The 21080-nt window shown below is 51.0% G+C and overlaps 1 protein-coding gene and 1 long non-coding RNA gene across 3 annotated transcripts in view; both read right to left on the reverse strand.

Annotated features, from left to right (window-relative positions):
* TP53INP2 (tumor protein p53 inducible nuclear protein 2) overlaps nucleotides 1-310 on the reverse strand; it is a 14099-nt gene extending 13789 nt beyond the window's left edge. Inside the window, exon 1 of one of the 2 annotated variants that reach the window (XM_021417096.1) lies at nucleotides 114-310. The gene's annotated coding sequence lies outside the window, so the exon portion shown is untranslated. The remainder of the gene's footprint in view (nucleotides 1-113) is intronic. The other variant, XM_021417097.1, reaches the window with a different exon arrangement.
* Nucleotides 15975-21077, reverse strand: LOC110408058. The gene is made up of 2 exons (XR_002444140.1): nucleotides 20912-21077; nucleotides 15975-18815 (listed from the first exon to the last, which is right to left on the reverse strand). It is a non-coding gene; the product is annotated as an uncharacterized LOC110408058 (long non-coding RNA).

Raw genomic sequence — 21080 nt, forward strand, 5'->3', positions numbered from 1 at the left:
CCCGGGGAGCCCGGCCCGGAGCCCCGCCGCACCGCCGTCCCCCGCCCGGAGCCCCGCCGTTCCCGGACACCCGCTCACCCCGGAGCCCCCCGTCCCCCACAACGCGCACTCACCCTGCCGATATCGGCACCGGTCACGGCGTCAGCAGACACCGGGAGGGGCGGCGGAGGTGGCGGCGGGAGCGGGCGCCGCGGGCAGGGTATCCCCGGTAGCGCTCCGCGGTTCTGCCCCGCGCCCGCCGCTGCCCCGCACAAATCGGGACCTTCCGACAGCTGAGCGTGACGTCACAAAGCGGCCCGCCCGCCCCCGCCCGTCGGCCAATGGGAGGCGCCGCCGCGGGGGGCGGGGCGGGGCGAGGCGGCGCGGACCGGGCCGGGCCGGGCCGGGGTCGCGGCGGAGTTCGGTCGGGATGCGGGACCCCGACGTTCCCCTCTCCGTGGCTGCGGGGACAGGCCGTGCGCGCGCCTCAGCGGGGGTGGGAGCCTCCCGGCCCGCGGCGCCCCGGGCCGTTGGGCGGCACCGGGCCCTTCGCTCTCGGCGCTGACCGGAGCGGGCGGATCCCGTGCCGAGCCCGTCACGTGGCGGCGGGAGGCAGGAAATCGTTCGTGTGCGGACGGAGCGTTATGGGCATAGTCATTAATGGGGTAGCGTGTCTGCGTCACGCGGCACGACCCGGGCTCGCGGCACCGCGGGCGACCATCCCCCACCGCCAATTCACCAGGGGCAGAATTTAATGGAGACTTATTCAAACCTGCGGTTTCCGATTGAATAACACTTCGCCGGCAGTCCCGCGGCCGTGGCACAGGCTGCGCGCCGCCTGCCAGAAGCGCCGCGCCCGGCTCTCGCCTCCGGGAACAGCGGGTCTGGGGAGGAGAGCACCGGGTGCTGGGTGCAGGGACGCGCACCCGCCGGGTGGCCTGGCCGTGCCCAGGGGTCCCTGGTCCCACCGCAGGGCTCAGCTTGGTGCAGCTGCGAGGTTCCTGCGAGGTGTGGTGGCACGAGGCCAGGCTGCTCAGAAGTGCCAAACTAGTGGCACTGTGTTTGGGCGACTGCTGAAAACTACACGGTCGCTAGGTTGGCTTCACCGAGCTGCTTTTGAGATGCAGCGCCAAGAGCTCCTGTCAGGGTGCATGGCCAGCATGTAATGCAAGTGCTTCCCTTCAGCGCTGACACCAGCAGCAGCACACCGGTCAGGCGGGGCTCTCATTTTTCATCCTTCATTAAGAACAGAATGCTGGGTCCAGCTGTCCAAAGCTCTTGAAGAAACGAGACACTGGGAAATAATAGCATGGCAGATCTTTGCAGAACCCTCTCAGCACTGCCTGTAGCACTGGGGCAAGCTGAGCCCCAGGGGCCCCTTGCTGAGCCCGGGCAGGGCTGGCAGCCTGCGCAGGGTTACCTACCTACCATCAATATTTCTCCACTAACCCATGTCCCTCAGTACAACATCTAAACGTTTCTTGAACACCTCCAGGGACAGTGACTCCACCACCCCCCTGGGCAGCCCGTTCCAGCGCCTGACCACTCTCAGAGAATAAATTTTTCCTAACATCCAACCTGAACTCCCCCCCGGCGCAACTTGAGGCCGCTTCCTCTAGTCCTGTTACCAGTTACAAAGGAGCAGAGGCTGACCCCTCCCACTCTCCACCTTTCAGGCGCTTGTAGGGAGCAATGAGGTCTCTCCCCTGAGCCTCCTCCAGACCGAACCATCGCAGTTCCCTCAGCTGCTCCTCATCATCTTGTGCTCCAGACCCCTCACAGCTTCACTGCCCTTCTCTGAACACACTCCAGGGCCTCCACGTCTTTCTCGTAGTGAAAGTCCAAACACTGAACACAGCACTCGAGGTGCTCCAGCTCTGTCCCTTTCTGAGGTGCTCTGAGAGGTGCCCCCAGTAACCCACCCTGCAGGTGTCAGGGTGCCTGCCCTGCCCCAGCCCCTCCGGCTGCTGTTCATTCTGGTTCCTCCTGCTGCTGGCACCAGCTCACAGCCCATGGTGAGAACGGGAACACCCGCGCTGCCCGTGCTGGAGGTGTCCTCTGGGGCTCCTCGGCTCTGCAAGGAGCTGACCATTTGGGAACCTGTGGCTGTTTCAGGGCTGGGGATAGATCCTCCTCTGGGGACACCTCCAGATGCTTCTGGGGTTGGTTGTGAGCCCCCAGCGAGGGGCTGTGTGCCACCTCCCAGTGATCACAGCCACAGGACAGCCACGGCAGCCCCAAGGAGCAACCCTGCATGTGGCATCTGGGGATGTGGAGGAGCTGTGACCCGGGCACAGGCAAGCTTCAGCCCACGGCCTGGGACGGAGACAGTCTGCGGTGCTGGGAGCTGCAGCCAGGGCCTGGGGCTTCTGCAGGCTCTCGGCACAGCCTTCCGGTAGCAAAGAGGTTTACCTACAGCAAATAATTGAGAGCACTCAGAAAATGCTGGACGTCAGGTGGTGACCTCACTTGACATAAATCTAGGTATTAGATTTACGCTTCTCTGAAACGAAAAAAATAAAAATAATGAAAAAAAGACTTTCTTTGCAAAGATGAACATGGTAGAGGCATTCTCCATTCATTAAAACAAGCAAGCAAGCAAGCAAACAGACTTACACTCTATTTCAAATTAAGGTTAATTGTCCCTAAATATCCATTTGTGCAAGAAAGTCACCAGCTGCCTGCCAGGCAAAGACAAACACCCCTGGAAGCAAGGACTGCAAAGCACGTGGGCCTTGGGGGGGCTGCCCGAGGCAGGTGCATGGGGTAGCAGTGGGACATGGCCACCCGTGGGGGGGTTTCTCTCCGCCCAGCCCCACAGGGCATCCAGCCAGCATCCCCGCCTGACCCGGCCAGAGTGCTCTGACTCAGTGCCCCTTTGATTGACATCTTGTTTTCTACCAGCTCCTTGCTTGGCTTGGGGACAGGAGGAAATGCGAGCCACTGGGGTGTGCCTAGTCATCCTCCCCGGGGTGGTTTTGGGGTGCGTGCCTCAGCCAGGGGCTGCCTGTGAGGTCATAGTGTCCAATGGCCGTGTGCTCAGGGAAGGCTTCGTAACAGCAGTGGCCTAGAGGGAAAGCAAGAAAATATTCCCTCCAGACTTGAAAAAGTCATGCTGGGTGGCAGGAAGCAGTTGGAAAATCTGCCTCCCGGCCTCCCCAGTCCTTGCTGACTTGCTCGGGGGACAAGGATGAGGGGAAGCTCTCAGGCTGCCCGGCTCTGTGTCACTCCACAGCACCAGAGGGGATGAAGGCCAGGCTGCCTGCAAATGGAGCTGTGCTGCAGACATCTCCCTGTCTGACAGAGGAGCTCCAAGCTGCTGTCCCAGTGGGAAACACAGCTGTGCCCATCCCTGCAGCCAGGGCAGGAGGCAGCCATTGCTCCCTGGGAGGCCGGCAGCCCCAGGAGCTGCTGTGCTCAGGGATGGGGATCCATCCCGGTTCACCTGGGGTCTGGCCTTGCCCAGCCTGCAGGGCCTCCCTGATGTCAGGCCTGGCTCCCACCAGGCCCACCCTGGGCATAGTCTCCTCGTCTGTGCCAGTGTCTGTCCTTGCAGTGACTTCACCTGCATCAATGTTATCTTCAGATGTGATGTGCCAGCGTGCTGCTGTCTGTGGGCAACACATATGGGTTGGGGGCACAAAGGAGGCTGCAGGGGGGGCAGATATGGTGCAGTGCTTTCCATGTGCTGCCATGAGCTGTGTTGGTCCGGAGACTCTGCTTAGCAGCTCTTTATGCCCCTTATGATCAAGATGGCATAGCCAGGTGTAAAAAGGATGACAGGGATCGAGGGTGCCGATGGAGAGTCCAGAGCAGACTTCCCTATTGCACATTCCTCCTCACTGATCCCCTTTGGCTGTATGGTAGCATGGAGAGAAGCCCATGGAGCCTCACAGCACAGCCGCCCACAGAGCCGTGCGGCACTGGGACAAGAGATCTCTGCCCACTACTGGCAGAGGAATGGGGCAGCTCAAAGCCACACTCCCCGTGTCACCAAGTGCTGAAACCCAAGAAAGCTCTCGGTACAGAAGGGCAGCTATAAATGTCCTACCCCGAGCAGCTTCTGCTATATTGAGGGGAGGCAGGGAACACTAAAGTCTTCTCTTAATCCACAGTCTGGTTTTGTGCTGAGATGATGGGAACAGATCCCCTTGTGCCTCCCCAAGATTTTACATGTGCACATCCCTGCACCCACCATCCTGTCTTTCCCACACCCACCTCAGGGACCTGAAACACATGTTCCTGGGCTCCCTAAAAGCCTCTCAGGAATAAGCGAGGCCGTGAACCTTGGCATCCAGCTGCAGAGAGCAGCAGTGGTCACAGCAACGCTGGCAATGTGGCTGCAGAGCAGAGGGCAGGAGAGGACCAGGGGAGTCTTTGCTCTCCGTGCACCTGAGACCTCTGACATACACAGGAATCTTTAAACAAACGCATGCAGTCCTTAATGCAGCAGGGCTCACTGGCTCACACAGCCCATGTGCTGGCTGCAGGCTGAGCACAGAGCACAGCGGGGCGCAGTCTTGAGAGCTCAGCCTGGCTCTGCCATGTTCACCATCCTGTGGCTCAGCGCTGAACCTGCAATGCTGCCTGGGCCATGTCCATACTTGTGCTTGCAGGATCGCTGCCCCATCCCCAGCAATGTCATGCGGCTGTTCCTGACAAGCCCTCGGAGAGGCCTGGCCTGGCCACTGGCTTTAATAGCCCTGAGGGTGACCCGGCATCTGTGCTTGTCAGTTTGTATGTGGGGCAGTGACCTGCTCCAGCGTGGAGCTTCCAGAGACTCTGACCTTACAGAGCTGCTCGGAAGGTCCCTGCTCCCAGGCCCTCCTGCTGGGCCTTGGCAGGCTCCCAGCCTTGCGCTCTGTCCAGCACAGATGCCACCAGGCCCAGCCGTGGCTGTAACAGCGCCGGGCCCAGGGCGGCCATCGGAGCCTCACTGCAGTGTGCATGGAGGAGAAGCTTTGTCTGAGAGCTGCCCAAGCAGCAGAACCTTCATCCTTCTCCCACAGCCCAAAGCCCACATTTCTGCTGCTGCTGCTGAGTCTCGTTGGAAAAGCAAAGCTCTTTCACCTTGTTTTGGAAGAAAGGCTTTTGTGCCTCTTTTAGCAAGGAGGATTTATTTCTCTCAGTTGTTCCAGTGCTGAATGCAATAACCACCAAAGCCCTGCCTTGGCACATTGTGGTGCGTTCTGCTGTGGTGACGGCTGTGGGTCTGTCTGTCACTGGGTGCTGCTGCAGGGCTGCCTCCATGCTCCAGCTCAGCCCTGCAGAGCCTGGAGCCTGGGCCTTGAAGTCTTCTTGTGGGGCCCAAGAAGGAAGGAGAAGGGGCTTAAGACATTACTTTCTCTCCTTTTTGCAGTACTAATAACCCAAAAAGCCCATTTGCCTTCTCAATATCTTTCTAAACATCTGGGTATGGGAGGATGCTGAAAACTGGGAGGCTTGGAACCCGTGATGCAGCCGAGCACAAGGGCAAGAAGGGGCCTTAAGTCAGTGCATGGCCCAAAAATAGCACAAGAGGGTTATCTCAAAAATGCACTAAATATAGACAGCCAGCTCGGGCCCCAGCGCAGCACGGGCAGCCCAGCACATGGCAGACCCTCGCAGCCCATGTGCTGCCACAGGCCCAGCTGAGGCTGGCTCATTCCCTGTGCCCTGTGGTGTGCTGCCTGCGCGGACCATGGCCCAGCTGGGCATCAGCATCCTGCAGCTCCGTGTGTCTCTGACGTTCACTGGTTTCTGAATCACCAAGATTAAAATTAAAACCTCCCCTGAGGATCAAAATAACAGTGGGAAAGGTGTTGGATAGGGCCAAGTCTTGGCGCAGAGGACTGAATTGTTCTAGGAAAACTCTCTGATAGAAATCCAAAGCCGCAAGGCCTGCACAGCAGCCCTGGCAGCCCCGCAGCGGCCATGCAGGCTGGTCACAGACAGGGCACGAGGCGTGCCGTCAACAGGGGCCTGGCACTTCGTTCATGGGTTTGGGGTAAATACCTCCCCAGGCATGTCTGACACAGCTGCACAGGGCTGCGAAGAGGCACCTGAGAGCGAGCACACCTCCCACATGCACCGTTGCTCCCCACCTCTTCCTCATTTCCAGCTGTGGTTTCAGCCGCTGAGGAAACAGGTTTTGTAAGGTCAGAAACACAAATACACTGCTGAGGTTGGCGACCAGACCTTCCCTGACCTGCTGGGCCGCGGGGCGCGGCCCATGGGGTCCATCACTTCTTTCATAAAAGCTGTGTCACGGTATTGTAGATAAGCTCTTACAAACAGCTCTCAGCCCTCCTGTCCTCACCTGTGCATGCAGTGCTGCAGCCCAGCACTGTCGCAAGCCCAGGAGGGCTGGGGAGGCAAAGCCAGGAGGGAGCGGGGCAGGACGGGTGGCCAAGCACAGGCTGGCAACCAGCAGCAGGGGCTTGTGCCTTGTAAGCCCACCCGAGCAGCGGGGCTGTCAGGGGTTGGTCTGTGTCGGCTGGATGCAGCTGTCCCTACACCATCATCCCCATGTCCCAGCAACACCCACCCAGGCAGCTCTTCTACTCCAGGTGGGCTGTGCACAGGGCTTTCATTTCAGTGAACTCTTCCCCAGTCCCGTCCAAACAAAGTCAATGACACCAGGGCACTGGCAGAAAGAGCGCAGCTTGGAGAGCTCGTGCTTTTCTGGCTGCAAAACTCTTAACCTCTGAACCTTCGCACACTTAGATAAAAGGCTCCTGCAGAACTGCTTCTCCCACAAAACATATTTTGCCTCAATTTGATTGTGTGTGAAACTCAGGTGGTTAAAAAAAACCACTTTTTACTTCCTGCTCTTCTGCTGCTGAAGGCCACCGTGCAGGTGATGCAAGAGCTGGCTGTGATTGCAGCACAGCTGTGCCCCAGGCACCGAGCATTGCACAAGGGGCACTGATGAGCAGGTGCAAAAACAGCCAGAACAGAACAGCTCCCCCCACAGTGTAGGATGGAAATAATGCTTTGGTTGTGATACAGCATTCTCGAGGCTCCTGGTTCAGGCTCACAAATGCTGCGTTAGGATCAAGGCAGAATGTTTTAATTCCAGTACTTGTACCTTCCCTTTGGGGCTGGCACAAGTGGCACAGAACCAAGAAATTGCCCTTACAGAGGACAGCACTCACGTACATGACATGCTTATGTTTATGAGAGGGCCATCCTAACCAGTCCAGGAAGACGAAGGTGGTGTTCTCACCGCAACCCACCGCACGGCTCTGCAGTGAGGCCGCAAGTGAGGGCATGAGGGAACGGGAAGGATTTTGGAGTTTCCTCCCAGGTCCTTCCTGCAGGTGCACAGCAGCGACTCATGCACCATGAGACGGATGGGCACGGACTTCAAAGGGTTGCACCCCACGAGACAAAACAGCCACGGGGGAGTGACTCTTCCTGTGAGCCAGTCACAGGGTGCAGCACCTGGCAGCAGCGCGGTGTGCAGAGTCACACAGCAGGAAGGCTGGGTGCCGGGCAGCGATGGCCCCAGGGGCAGGGTGGGGAGGGACGGGAACAAGAGTTCACTGGGTCTGAGCCCCCCCCACCTCCATCCCCGCTGCCCAGAGCAGCTCCCAGGGCCTCCTGCTGGCACCGTCCCACCCGGACCAGCCTCTCCCTAGGAATGGCTGTCCCCTCTTCTTCCCAACCAGTCCACGGTGACGGGGGGCTCTGCCCTACCGTGCCGGTGCCATGGGAATGCCCCTGCAGTAAATTGCACCCGGGCAGCAGCATCAACCTCAGCCCCAGGACAGTGCCCAGCGCTGGCCGGCACCAGGAGAGGGTGCTGGAAGTCCTCTGCTCAGAGGACGTGTGTCACCTGCTCCCTCCTGCCCGGGGGCGACACAGTGCTGCCCTCACCCCTTGCTCAGCCAGGAGGAACGCCACCAGCTGCTTGTGTCCCCAGAGAGCAGAGAAATGGGGCTGATGGTGGGAACAGTGCACTGCAGGTACCCCAAAGAGCAGCAGCCTGGGCCTGGCTCCGTCTGGCTCCGGGCAAGAAAGAGGTGGGCAGAACAGAGTCCTTCCTCTTCCCAAATCAACCCGCTCCCTCATAGTTTTCTGCAAACCACAGGCAGAAACCACCTTTTCCTTCAGTTCACTAGACTGCAAGAAGAAATGGGTACTTTAGCCTGACTCTCAAGCCTCAGGAGCTGAAGAAAGCACTGGGCCCAAAGACAACCAGATTTGGTCACCTAAATCCCCTGCATCTGGCAGCCACCTACACGGGGGGGGGGGAGGAGTAAGGGGGGAAGCTCTTCTTTCTGCCACAGTAATGTTTGTTTCCTCTTTTAAGCTTTTAAAAAACACATTTTTTTTCCCATTTCTCAGGGAGGTTTCATTCCAAAACTGACCTCTCCGTTTGGAAGTTTTGAATCAATCAATCAATCAATCAAAATGTGCTTCTGGGGAAGAAGAGGGAAGGAAAGAGGGAAGAGAGGGAAGGACTGCTGTCTGAAGTCTTAAGGAAGAGCCATTTGCCAGCCCCTCCTGCTGGGGGTTCCTTCCCCATGGTCCCATGGCTCACAGGGGAACCAGAGACAGACAGGGCAAACCCACAGGCAACTTCCCACCCTGTATTGGTGCCTCCAAGCCCTGGTCGAGGCCCAGGTGGCTGCAGGAGCACACACTGATTTCAACCCCCCAGCCCCATTAAAAGCTTTGGTGGTCCCCTGAGCCAGAGGGAGCTTAGTGTGGGGACATTCAGCAGCTGTGAGGGAGGCACTGGGGGAGTCCTCACGCAGGGGAGCAGAGTGGCTGGCTGGGAATGCTCAGTCTATGTCCTCAGAATTCTGGATCCGACCCAACCATTTGTTATAACAGAGCATGAAAGCCAACAGTACTGTTGGATTGGGTCCCTGTTCTTTAAGTGAGTGAATCTAGAAGATCCATAGATATCTTGAGGTGCAGGAAGCATTGTCTGAAATACTGCAGATCTGGCTGTGATTTTGCTGCTTCATTAGAATTGCCACTGGGCTTTTTGTTATATTAAAGCTACAGAGATGCAGAAATCCAGTGCTGAATGCATTCAGCAGAGCAAAGACAAAATGATTATCCTCAGCATGGAGAGAGGAGAGAATCAACACCTTCCACTGCTGTTTCATTAGACAGGTTAGCCTGCCACCAGGATGAAACCAATCTCATGTCCATATGTGTGATCCCATTGTCTGGGAAAGCACAGACAGCTTGCGGGCTTATCTAAATACAGTGAGAGTGGCCATGTAAAAACTGTTGAAGTGACAGCTAATCAAGAACTCTGTGGGCCTCAGAGTGCTCTTTAAAAGGTCACCTTGCAATCAAGATTCATTCAGTGCTGCAGTTTTTCTGGCTACAAAAGCATGGGACCTCTGATGATGGTAAAGGAGCAAAGGCTGTGCTGACCCCCTGCTTTGCTGAAAAGCCTTACCAACAGCTGCATCGCTGTCTCTCATACCCACCTACACCCACAGGACCTACACTCTTTTTATTTTTTTGTATCTTTTTTTTTCCCTTCTTCTTTATATAACCACTGCAAGATGTTGTGTCTCTTCAGGAAGATCAGCTGCTCACTGCTCTCTGAGTGGGCAGTTCAGGCCTGAAGAGCAGCCTTGTCTTTAAAAGATTGAGCCCTGAATCTTGAAGTAAAGGACCAAGCTGTCCTTGGCTAGATTCTGCCTCAGTCTGGGGCTCCTGACAGCATATGGTTGATGTGTTTGTACTACTACCTCTACACCGAGTGCTTCAGTCAAGCTCAGCTCCAGGTTGCTATTATGGCAATGATACATTAACCAAGCCTATTCTGAATATAGCTTTGCTAGAGGTGGATCATTAAATCTAAATTGCTTTTATTTTTGGCTGCAGTCTGAGAATTTGAAGAGCCTGAGCCTCTTCAGTTTGGCTTCTGTCAATACCAGCTCTTAGAAGGAGCAGTCAGTGTGGTTCTGACCCGCTGACCGCTGAGCAGATGATCTGGGCAATAACTGCTGGGCAGCTGGAGGCAGTGCTTCTGTTGGGGAGCTTCTTATTGGCTGTACTGATTTCTCATTTAATGTCTCCATGCAAAGAAGGGGAGACAGAAATAAATCCATTCACAGATGAGTTCCTCATTGTTGACCATGCTCCCCAGCCTGGAGAGTGTGAACATCCTGGTAATGTGGTACCTTGGCCTACTGAAATTCCTCTTTGGAGAAGTATCCATTTTTTTCCCTTAACCACAAGAAACTGCTGTTCAGTATATCCCCTGCTGCTCTACGAGCCCTGATCTGTCCTTGTTACTTTCCTTTAGACTTCAAGAGTGAGGCAGAGATTAAATGAAGGATTTGAGAGATGCTATATGAAACGGGCCCCTACCCAGCAAGGCCTTTGCTAGCTGGGGAGACAGCACAGGTGAGATCTGAGGGCTCAATACCTCTATGCTGAGGTTGTTTAAAAGAAAATATTTAATTCTTGGGATTTGTGTGCAAATGCAATTGTTTATAGTGCAGTCATTTGGCACTCACACAACCTCTGGAGCAGCAGTCATATAGACTAGCTCAGTGCAGCCCAGAATATCCAAGGCTCAAGACCTCAGATGGTTCTGCTCCATCTGCTCTGGAGGATGTGACGTTGCTCCAAACACATAGCCTGGGAGCACAGCACTGGCTGCTCTGGACTCACTCCAGCGCATTGCTTTCTATACAGCTCACATGTTGACCCCTGCCTCTTTGACAGGTCATGGCTGAAATACACGCATCTCAGGCAGCTTGCCATGAAAACACGTCTCAGGGAAGGCTGAGCTCCAGTGTCTCTGCAAGAGCTGCCAGCCTCATCAGTCAATGTTGCAGACAGCCTATTGCAGCAAACAGCCAAATTTTAAACACTTGAAATTCTTTTTCCCAACACTTAACAAATTCCTTCTGGCTGGACTGCTCCCAAAGCTGAAATGAGACAGAACAACTATGAAGAATTATGCAAACCTTGCTGACAGTAGCAAGCACACTACCTTAATTCCACACTGCAGTGAGGGTGTTTGGGTTCCAACCTACTGCTGCAGTCAGAACAGGTGAACTACACCTACACTGGTGGCACCCATCTGAGAGCTGAAAGCACGCTGCTCCTGCAGCTGGTGACACGGCCTGGGAATGATCAAGTGAGAGCAGAAGAGAAACACAGGGAAGAAGGGAGGGAGCAGCCTGTGCAAGGGCTGGTTTGCAGAGGGACTTGGTAAGGTACAGATCCCTTTTCACTTCTTTCCTATCTGACTGTGTGTCAGGTCGCAGATGGGGGTGTGTTTGGTTAGACCTAACAGTGCTATCAGGAAAAACTGACAATCTCTCACGTGCACAGCACTTTCTCTGAGTTCCCTCATCTGCCTGTTCCCATTCCAGTTGCCTAGTGAACAAGGCAAAGGACAAAGCATATCTAGTTTTAACAACTGCTTTTCCATCCATTATACCCTTTTGGCTTCAATTCTTCCATTGACTTCCTCACAAATGAAGAAAATTACATTGATTTTCAAATATGTATTGTCTGTCTGGCACTACACATATCCTATGCATTCTCTCCTCTCCTTGCTTTTGCTTTTCCTTTTCTTTGATCCAGACAACCTTCCATGACAGCAGGGTCTCTGCACACAGCTTTGGGCCATGACAAGTACAGTCCATGTTACAGATCATAGCACAGATTGTCACAAACCATGTAGTAGTGTTACAAACCATAAATGTAGCTCTTAGCTGCTCTGACAGAGGCAGGTACAGACCATTCTCAAGTTCCCACAGTGAACAATTCTGTGGGCAAGTAAAGCACTGCCAAAACGCTGGCATGGAAGTGCTCTGAGCTGTTACACCAGTGACCTATGAGTTCATCATACCTGAAGTGTTTCTGAGCATATCACAAATGACCAAAAATAGCCACTGGTCCATGAGACCCAGGGGTGAGCTGGCCACTCCACCTCCTGCCTATTTCTGCTCAAGTCAATCCTCACTGACTAGGGTAGGAAGGGAATCCAACAGCCAAACCCTCCACCTATCTGATACAAACAATGATCTCTGCAGTCCAGCGAGGGATTTCAGCCAGAAGAAGTGTGCCAGCTCCATCACAAGGTCATTGTTGGGAGCTCATTACGCACTTGGGTGGTGCAGCCCTGGGAAGGCCAAGTAGAATGACTGCAAAGCCCACATCAGCTGATGAAATGGCCTGCTTGTCTAAGATGCTGCTGTCAGGGTGAGTAGTTGTTCACGCTTTATTTAGACAATGCCCCAAACTGAACAGCATTTCCTTGGCACACCCCTTAAATTCATCTTGCCTAACTCTAGCTGTCTGGAAGTTTGGTGTTCAGTTCCCATAATTAACATGGCCCTTTCCTACCTAGGAGAGATGCCTAAAGCAAGTTTTTGGCTCTCTAGACAAGCTCACCTCTCCATAGCATCAATAACAAATTTCTGCCAGAAGATGAGCTGGCTTAAGTTTTCTGGCAGGAATCACAGCTTTCCTCTTTGGGTTATTTTTTTTTTAAAACTCACTCTGGAAAATGTTCAATGTGGTACCAGAAATATAATCTGTCTGGGAGTTGAGGAAATCTGATCCCTTCTTACAACAAAGAGATTTGTCTTTCATACACAGGAAGCTCCTGGCATAGGAAACCACGTAGAGAAATCTGAAATGCAATTTGTTTGCTTTTCTCTCTGAAGCCAAAGAAGAGCTGAACGGTCAGAGTCCACTTTTTATACAGACATCTTCTAACCTCTATAAAAGACAAGATCATGCTGCCTTCTGCTAGTCAGAAAGACTGCAAGATACCCATGCTGCTGCTATTTCAGCTTGCTGGGAAAATCTGCTGTTTCCCAAGATAGTGAATCAACAAAGCAAGCACCTTTCTCTGAGTGATTCATAAAAGCTGCAATACTCTTCATTTTTACAGCGGTTTTTATCCAAAGGTCTGAAGAGCAGATATAAAGAGAACTCATGTAGCCTGCAGAAATAAAATGAACTTGAACTGGGAGGTGGCAAAAGCAAAAGCTGGCAGGTGTTTTGACCAATATGCCTTGATATCCAACAGCAGACAACCTGGAAAAGGAGAAAATCACTGAGGCATTCTATCAATAAAGAATCCTAGTATTTAAGATAGAGGACATCGGAGTGGGCTTCACAGGAAAGCCCAAACCACCAGGGAATAGTAATGATTGCAATGCAACTATTGCTCTTTGGTAAAGTAACTCTTAAGGTCTTTGGTAAGAACAACAGAAGAGCACACAGTGTAGTGCTGGAGTGGTTGACTGTAAGTAAACAAAACATTACAGCATGGGTAAAAAAAAAATGGGTGAAAAGTAGCTCTGGGGCACGGAGACAGGTGGAATAGATCCCACAGGAACAGGAACAGGATGCATCCCTGAACTTTTAACACCATTGCACACAGCTGTGATGAGATCTCAGTCAGAAGAGTACATTCTATGATTCTATGATTCTATGATTTACTTGTGGTGACCCAAGTAGGAAGAGATTGATTTGGACAGGGGGAGCTGCAAGAAAGGGCTGTAGGGTGCCACAGGAATCAGAACACCTCTTTTATACAGTGAAGCTAGAAAAGGAGTGGCTTGTTTACCCAGTAGAATGTCATAATTGCATAATGCCAGTGGGGCACAGAAGAAGTGCCCAAACCAGCAACTGTTCACCAAGGATGAATCACCCCTGAATTGTCTCAGTCTTCTACAGTGTGTTTTGTGAAAGTCCTCCTGTGATGCAACATCATCAGGTTGTCTTATCAGCTAAGTATCACTGTGGGTGTCCCGTGTAGGCAAAGCAACCAGCGAAGAGAAGGAAGTTTCCAACAGCAGTTTTCAAGATGCTTTTTGGCTCCATCTGGATCTGTACTTTACTTTGGCAACAAAAGCTGGAGGCCTCTGGGTAGGCAGTGAGAGGAAGTCCCCTTCACCACTTTGGGTCTTTTTTCCAATCTTCCAACTTTTTGATTTTCATAAAGTCAGTAGGAACACCAAGACCTTTAGAGGTCTACTCCTCTGTATCATTTGGCTGAAAGTGGATGACAAAGTTTCTTCTAGACAAAAGGCAGCTACACAGCATGTGTATGCTCATCACAACTCCAAGTCCCAGATCTCATCCCCAAATTAGTGTCAGTCTGCAGACAGAAAACACGACTCTGGCACTTAACAGATGCATGTTTGTTTTAGATATCTGATGTTTTGATGTGGCTTAAACATGTGAATTTAGCTGATGAACTTCACTTTGCTGCTAACCCCAGATCTCCTACTGGAGAAATGTTGGAGCAAGCCAATGCTCCAGATGAAATTGCAGCATTTGTCACAAATTACTCTTCTGACCTTTTTTTTTTTTTTTTTTTTTTTTTTTTGGCTTTCGCACTCCAATTAAACACAGAGCAACTGCAGTGGAATGATTTTACAAATGACCCATGGTGCCACCTGAGGTTATCTGAATTTCCCCAGGGATCCCATTTCCCCGTGCTGAGTCAGGGGGTGCTGGAAAGTGGATGGCATGGATCAGATCAGCAAAACCAGCATCGAGGAGCAGTGCAGCTTTAAGCACACAACTGTACTCCAGTTATTCAGTAAAGTAGTGCCCTCAGGCAACTACTGTCTATTATACTAGATCAGAACTGCCACTTGGAGTGCAGTCAGTGTTGACAAAAAGGCACTTCTGATCAGAAAGCTGAAGACAGCATCATAAACTGCTACAAAGATTCAGCATTTGTCTTCTAATTTACAGATGTCTGCACAATGTATTTAACTTGAACTAATCCACTCTGTCTGATCAGAGGAGGTGCCGAGCCCAGTCAGTCCTGGGGCCATCAAATCCCACGGTCAGCTAGTGCCTGTGCTAACAGAAAATTGGTTTTACCACCACAGTAGAACAGTGATGTTTTCATGCCAGTGGCCTGAGAGCAGAAGAGGTCCCGCAGGATAGGCTGATTTCTAACGTTCCCTTTACTGTTTGAGAAGCAGATCTGCTGTGCTGCGGCAGCAGACAGGACCATACTTGAGCAGCCCCCTGAAAAGGCAGCAGCAGACAGATGTTCTGCCTCACCCCAGGGCAGGGGGTTATGCGCAGCAAGAAACTCTCCTTGGGCCATCTGATGTTTCTTTTACAACATGAAGGGATTAAGCCTGTTCTAAATACTGGAAAAGCTCGGAGCAACGACCTTGATCCAGAAAGTGCACGATTTACCATATAAATGGGGCCTTTAGGGACTATGTCCCAGAGGCATTTAGCCTTCTCCATTCCACCATCTGGCTCTGAAGTTGCATGAATCCAATGCAAACTTTGTGGCTTGGACATTAACAAACTCTTCTAAGTGGCAAGCTCAGGAGCGTCAGAAAATCCTTTAGGTTTCCTACAGGAAAATAAGGGTTGTGATTATATATATTGATATGAAGTGTGTGCTTTCATTCTGTCTCTCTCAATTTTTTAAGACATGAACAGGTCTTCCTTCCATTCTTCACCACTCCAAATCAAGGGTTGTAGAACTTGCTTTGCGAGAGTTTGTGTGAAGGGGAGGCAGAGGTAGCTATGGGTGTGGACAGAGAAACAGCATCATGTGGGCTGAGGAAAGTAAAGCATGTACTGAGAAGGCAGCGTGTGAAAGTCTGCCAGGAAGTCCTAAGCACTGGAGACAGATGGTCCTGCTGAAACCACCAACACGCACTGCCATTGTGAACCCAGGAAGGGCAGTGCAATGTCCTGCAGCATGTCTGGCTGAGCTCAGCACAGGCCACCACCACCACACTGAGCTCAGCACTGCTCTGAGGAAAGGCTGAGGCACCAGACACGTTCACAGCAGGAGGACATGGCATTGTGGAAGCACAGCCACCATTTGGAGGCAGCTGTGGAGAAGATGGTGCCTGGCTCTTCCCAGGCATGTGGTGGGGAATAGGCACAGTGCACAGGGTGGGAAGTGGAGCACCTGTACTGGGTGCCAGGAGTAGCTTTTCCCCACAAGGTGCTGGGGCAGGCTCCGTGCCAGAGGCTCTGTGAGAAACGCTTGTGTCCAATAATCCAGGCTCAGGTGGAATTTGCTACAAATCACATTTTATTTTACACTTTTGCAAGACTAGAAGACCTATAGGGCAGGCACACTCAAATGAAAAGATGCAACAGCTTCTGTTTCCTACTGCCCAATACGAGTTCTTGTTTCCTCACTGGTTGAGCACTCTAGGGCTTACAGCCTATCCCACACTTCTGATTTTCTTATTATGTGTAACGCCCCTGTTTACTGCTTGGTTACCTCCTCCCTGTTCCCCTCCTAATTTGTGTTTAGCTTTTCCCTGTTATGGTATGCTGAGATAACATTCTCATAGTTAACCCTGCCCTCTGTCTACCATTCATCCTGCAGAACTGATCCACTCCAGTACATTTCCTGATGTTACTTAAGAACACAGGCCTTCTGCTCTTCAAGCTCAGCCACGAGCAGGAACTTATCAGTATTATGAATCCTTAGGTACAGCTCTTTGGTTGCACGAGGTTTGTTCTGGTGTCATTCTGAAAAAACATTTCCTTTCCCAGAGTTCCCCCTCTTTCTATTTACACAATTGTTGATTTTTGCAAAATTTAATAAGGTATAGTCCTGTATGTGGCTTCTAGTGTCAATAGCATTATTTCACATTTCTCATCTGAAGACAGGTCGTCCTGATCACCGTCTCCTACTTCTTCTCCTAATATCAACATCTTGTCTGAATACAGGGGTAGCCCTACAGCATCTGCTTAGATAGGGTGGTTTTGATTAGACACTGGACCAATCCTCTAACACAGGGGATAATACAACAGCTGATTGCTGTTAGAACTCCTGCTACCACAATTAAAGGTGTAAGTATGGATACCACCACTCCTTTCCATTTACTGAACCAAGAGTCCAACCATCTAGTAAGTGAAGTGTCTATTCCCGAGTCCTCTGCATCGGCCAGCGAGTCCTTGCAATGCCCTGGTTATGGTGCAATCCGGGGCTGCATTGTCGGGAATAAAGGTGCAACAGTGGTTGCCCATCATTATGCATACTCCCCTCTTTTCAGCCAACACCATGTCTAATGCTATCCTATTTTCTCATGTTATCCTACCAGTGGCGTCTAATTGTTCTGCAACCCCTTCTATAACATCCCTAGTATAATATATGAACCTCTGCTGATTGTGGTAAATATAACTGATCCAATCTACATTCTTATTAATAGTTATCCACCAAACTAGTGAGGACTCAGACCTGGCCGCAGTCTGGCTCCTTACTTTATGCTCATCAGGGATTCTTCTAGGTACCCCAATAGAATTTAAATACATTCTTCTGTCAGATGATACTCCTAAACTTCTCCTATTTCTCCTAGGAGTACAGGGGCTTTCTTTTTCGAATGCCAGGGTGAATGGGATGGCTAACTGAACAAGTGTGCAGGTGCCCCCCAAGTTAGAAGGCAAGGTGGACCATAGGGCTTTCCCTCCGCAATACCACCAGAGATCTGCCCAGGGGATTCTCAGCCTTGAATAGTTCCCCACCTAATCATCCGCAACATTTAGGGTTTCGGGGCACAAGGCGCATTCCCCCAAGGGCCTGGTAGCATTCACAACCTGCTCAGAGAGACAAGCTGTACGGTGACCAATGGCTGTGGAGAATACAGGCGGAATTCTGGTATCCCAGCTAGGGAAGGGAGGGAAGAAGAGAGAGAGAGACTTGGAAGTCTCATTTGTCCAGGCAGTTTTCTTCTGATAGAGTGCAATCGTGCATTCCATTCCTTGGAGATCTCTAGTCCCTCCCAATGGAAAGGGTACCACCTGGGCAGTTATTTACCCTGAGGTGCAAGCATAACACTTGCTACGACTGAGACTCTGGATGGTATATTTTACCCATTCTACCCAGGCATTCAGGTCCCCATATCGTGTTTCTACCTCAAACATCTGTCAGATATCTTCTTTTTCCTTAACAGTTACAATGGGGTTATTGAGAAGACTCCCCCCACTTTCTACAGGATCTTTCTCCTCCTAGGTAGTGTTAGTAACATAGGGTTGTGGCTCCCATACTGCTATCCTAAATCTCACCACTGGGTCCTTCCCTGTCACATCCACTCCGAAACCATAAGTGCAGTTGACAAATTTATCAACCTTTCTAATCATTATCATTATCGGGTTACACTGCAGGGGCTGGCAATTTGGCTGAGCAATTCTTTTAAATATGCTGATTTGATTTTTCAAAGGTTTGATGGAGTTGGATGAACTTGGTGAGTAAGTCCATCCATTATAGGTGGTGGTCCACCACACATTACTCCATCCAGGACATGGTGGTCCCCTATATACCCGTTCCTGATTCTCGGGGCAGAGGTATTTATTCTCACTAGTTAGTTTCACTGAGCCTCTAGGGGTCTCCACAGGCTAACACCTGACAAGCGTCAAACCGAACAGTCTGTGGTACCTTGGACTCTGTTACATTCACCCATAATTTCACAGGGTATCCTGCTTCCCCTCTCCATTTATCACCCTCCTCCCAACCTATACCCTCGATTCCTCTGAGACTGGTCATTACCACCACCAATACTATGACTTGGCCCCTTTTTAACATGTTGTCAATAGTTGGGGCTAGGAGAGAGATGAGTGCAGTTTTCTTTTCAAGATTCGCAGGGGATCATCCGTGGTCTGAACGTGCCAGTCCCCACAGTCTGAGGGTGGGCTGATTGGCCCTTTAACTGGTGTGTAATGAGTCCATCCTTTTTCAGTGGTTCAAACAACACTCTGTGGTTGGCAGAACTTGGAAGGGTCCATTCCACTCGGGTTGGAGCTTGGGTTCTCTCCAAGTCTGGATCAATACTGAGTCTCCAGATTGAAACCTATGAACAACAAACTCTAGTGGTGGGGTTTGAGCCAATAGCCCCTGGTGCCTGAGGAAGGATAAAGAGAAGGACAGCCTGAGTATATAGTTTTTAAGAAAAGCATCCTAAGTTTCAAACTGTGGAACCCCATTCCCTTTGGGTAGCCCAAAGAGCATTTAATATGGTGAGACTCCTATGTCTTTCCATGGAGTGGTTCTGATCCTCATTAGTGCTAAGGGTAAGCATTTAGTCCACGGTAGCATAGTTTCTAACACTAGTTTAGATAATTGTTTTTTTAGGGTCTGATTCATTCTTTCTACTTTCTGAGATGATGATGGGTGTCATGGCGTATGGAATTCCCAAGATATCCCTAATTCTGTCATTAGATTCTGTAAAATCCAGGAAGTGAAGTGACTTCCCTGGTCAGAATCTTGGTTCTCAACAATCCATATCTGAGAATTATCTGTTCCAAAATGATTTTAGCCACTACTGTGGCTGCAGTGGAGTTTAAAGGAAAAGCTTCTACCCAACCTGTTAGGTGGTCCACCATGACCAGTATGTATTTAACCCTTTCCCCCTTGGGCAATTTGGTGAAGTCAACCTGAACACTTTGGAATGGTCTTAGCCCTGGGTTTCGTCTGCCCTGGGGTTGGTTCCAGAAGGCTTCCTTATTAATTTTCTTTCAAATCACACACTTCTCACAGACTTGTTTGGCTACTGTAAAAATTTCTGTACACCTATACTTTTCCAGTACAGCACCACACATCACCTGAACCCCCCAATGACTTTCCTGATGTAAGATGTCTAAGATTTCCCTCATCACCTGTTTATTCAACATCTCTCTACCATCAGAGAGTATCCACCTCCCTTCAGACTCCTTTGCTCCCTTTAAAAGCCTCCTTTTCCATTTCACTGAATGTCTTTCTGGAGGAGAGGGTATCTTGGGTGTGAAATGATTCATGGTCACTTCTGGCTGCAAGGCTGCTTCTTCAGCCCTTTCATTTGCTAATAGATTCCCTAGGGCAATGGCCGAGTTCTCCTTCTGATCTCGTCCTTTCACACGAACCACTGCAATTTCTGCAGGTAGCAGATCTAAGATTTTCCATGATCTATCTAATGAGCTCCTCATTGGCCAGTCCCTTCCCCTTACTATTAACCAGCCCACGCTCCTCCCATATTTTTCAGAATATACGGGCAACAAGCTCATTTCTTTTATCTCATTAATCCTCCCGTCAACAATCACGTATCCATTGAACCTCTTCCCCTGCACCGTCCTTGAGGATGCATCTATAAAAAACACTTTCTCTTTGCCAGGGCGTACATCCTCTAAATAACTTCTCACTTTAGTTTGGTATTCTAACAGGGCCAGACAGTTATGCTCTACATTTGACTTATTCTTTTCACTCTTCCACAGGAAGGTTGCAAGATCACCTACTAGGTGATCTTGTAGGTCTTTTCCAACCTAGCTAATTCTATGATTCTATGATTCCAGCGTGATTCCTTGGTTAACAACAAATCATCTTTCTCTATCAGTGTGCACACCCAATCCCCACCTGATCCGTATTCTGGCCAGAACACATGCTGCCCTAAGATAAATTCCTTTGTCCAAACAAAAACACAATGAGGAATCATTTTTCTTCTATCTATCTTTTCCCCAAGTCACCAGATTTTCCTCCCAGTGTCTCTGCATCCTTCCCTAGGGCCATTCAGGGGAACGTTTCCAGGGTCTTTTCTTACACTCTTTTTCTTCCAGTTCCCAAGCTTCCTCTTTTCACCCAAGTCTAACGCTTTGCCCTTCTCTGGCCGTGCCCCTTGCAGGGTAGCAGAATCACAGATCCAGGCTCCGCACTCTCTTCGTACATAGTACATCTCAATCACCCTCGCACATGAGCCTCCCCCAACCCCCCGAGTAAAACTTCACAGCCTGCTTTCCTGACCTTGGACTATGCAAGCACACCTGACCAGAAAGATGCAACACCTTCTATTTCCTACTGCCCAATGCAAGTTCTCATTTCCTCACTAGCTGAGCACTCCGGGGCTTACAGCCTATCTCACACTTCTGATGTTCTTATTACACGTCCTGCCCCTGGTTACTGCGTGGTTACCCCTTCCCATTCCCCTCTATTCCTGCTTAGCTTTTCCCTGTTATGGTATGCTGGGATCACCTTCTCACACTTAACCCTGCCCTCTGCCTGCCGTTCATCTCGCAGAGCCGATCCGCTCCAGTACATGTCCCGACGTTACTCAAGAACGCGGACCTCCTGTTCTTTAAGCTCATCTACGAGCAGGAACTTGCCGGTATCATGAGTCCTTCGGTACATCACTTCGGTTGCA

This window comes from Numida meleagris, chromosome 19, assembly GCF_002078875.1.
Source record: "Numida meleagris isolate 19003 breed g44 Domestic line chromosome 19, NumMel1.0, whole genome shotgun sequence".
NCBI lineage: Eukaryota > Metazoa > Chordata > Aves > Galliformes > Numididae > Numida > Numida meleagris.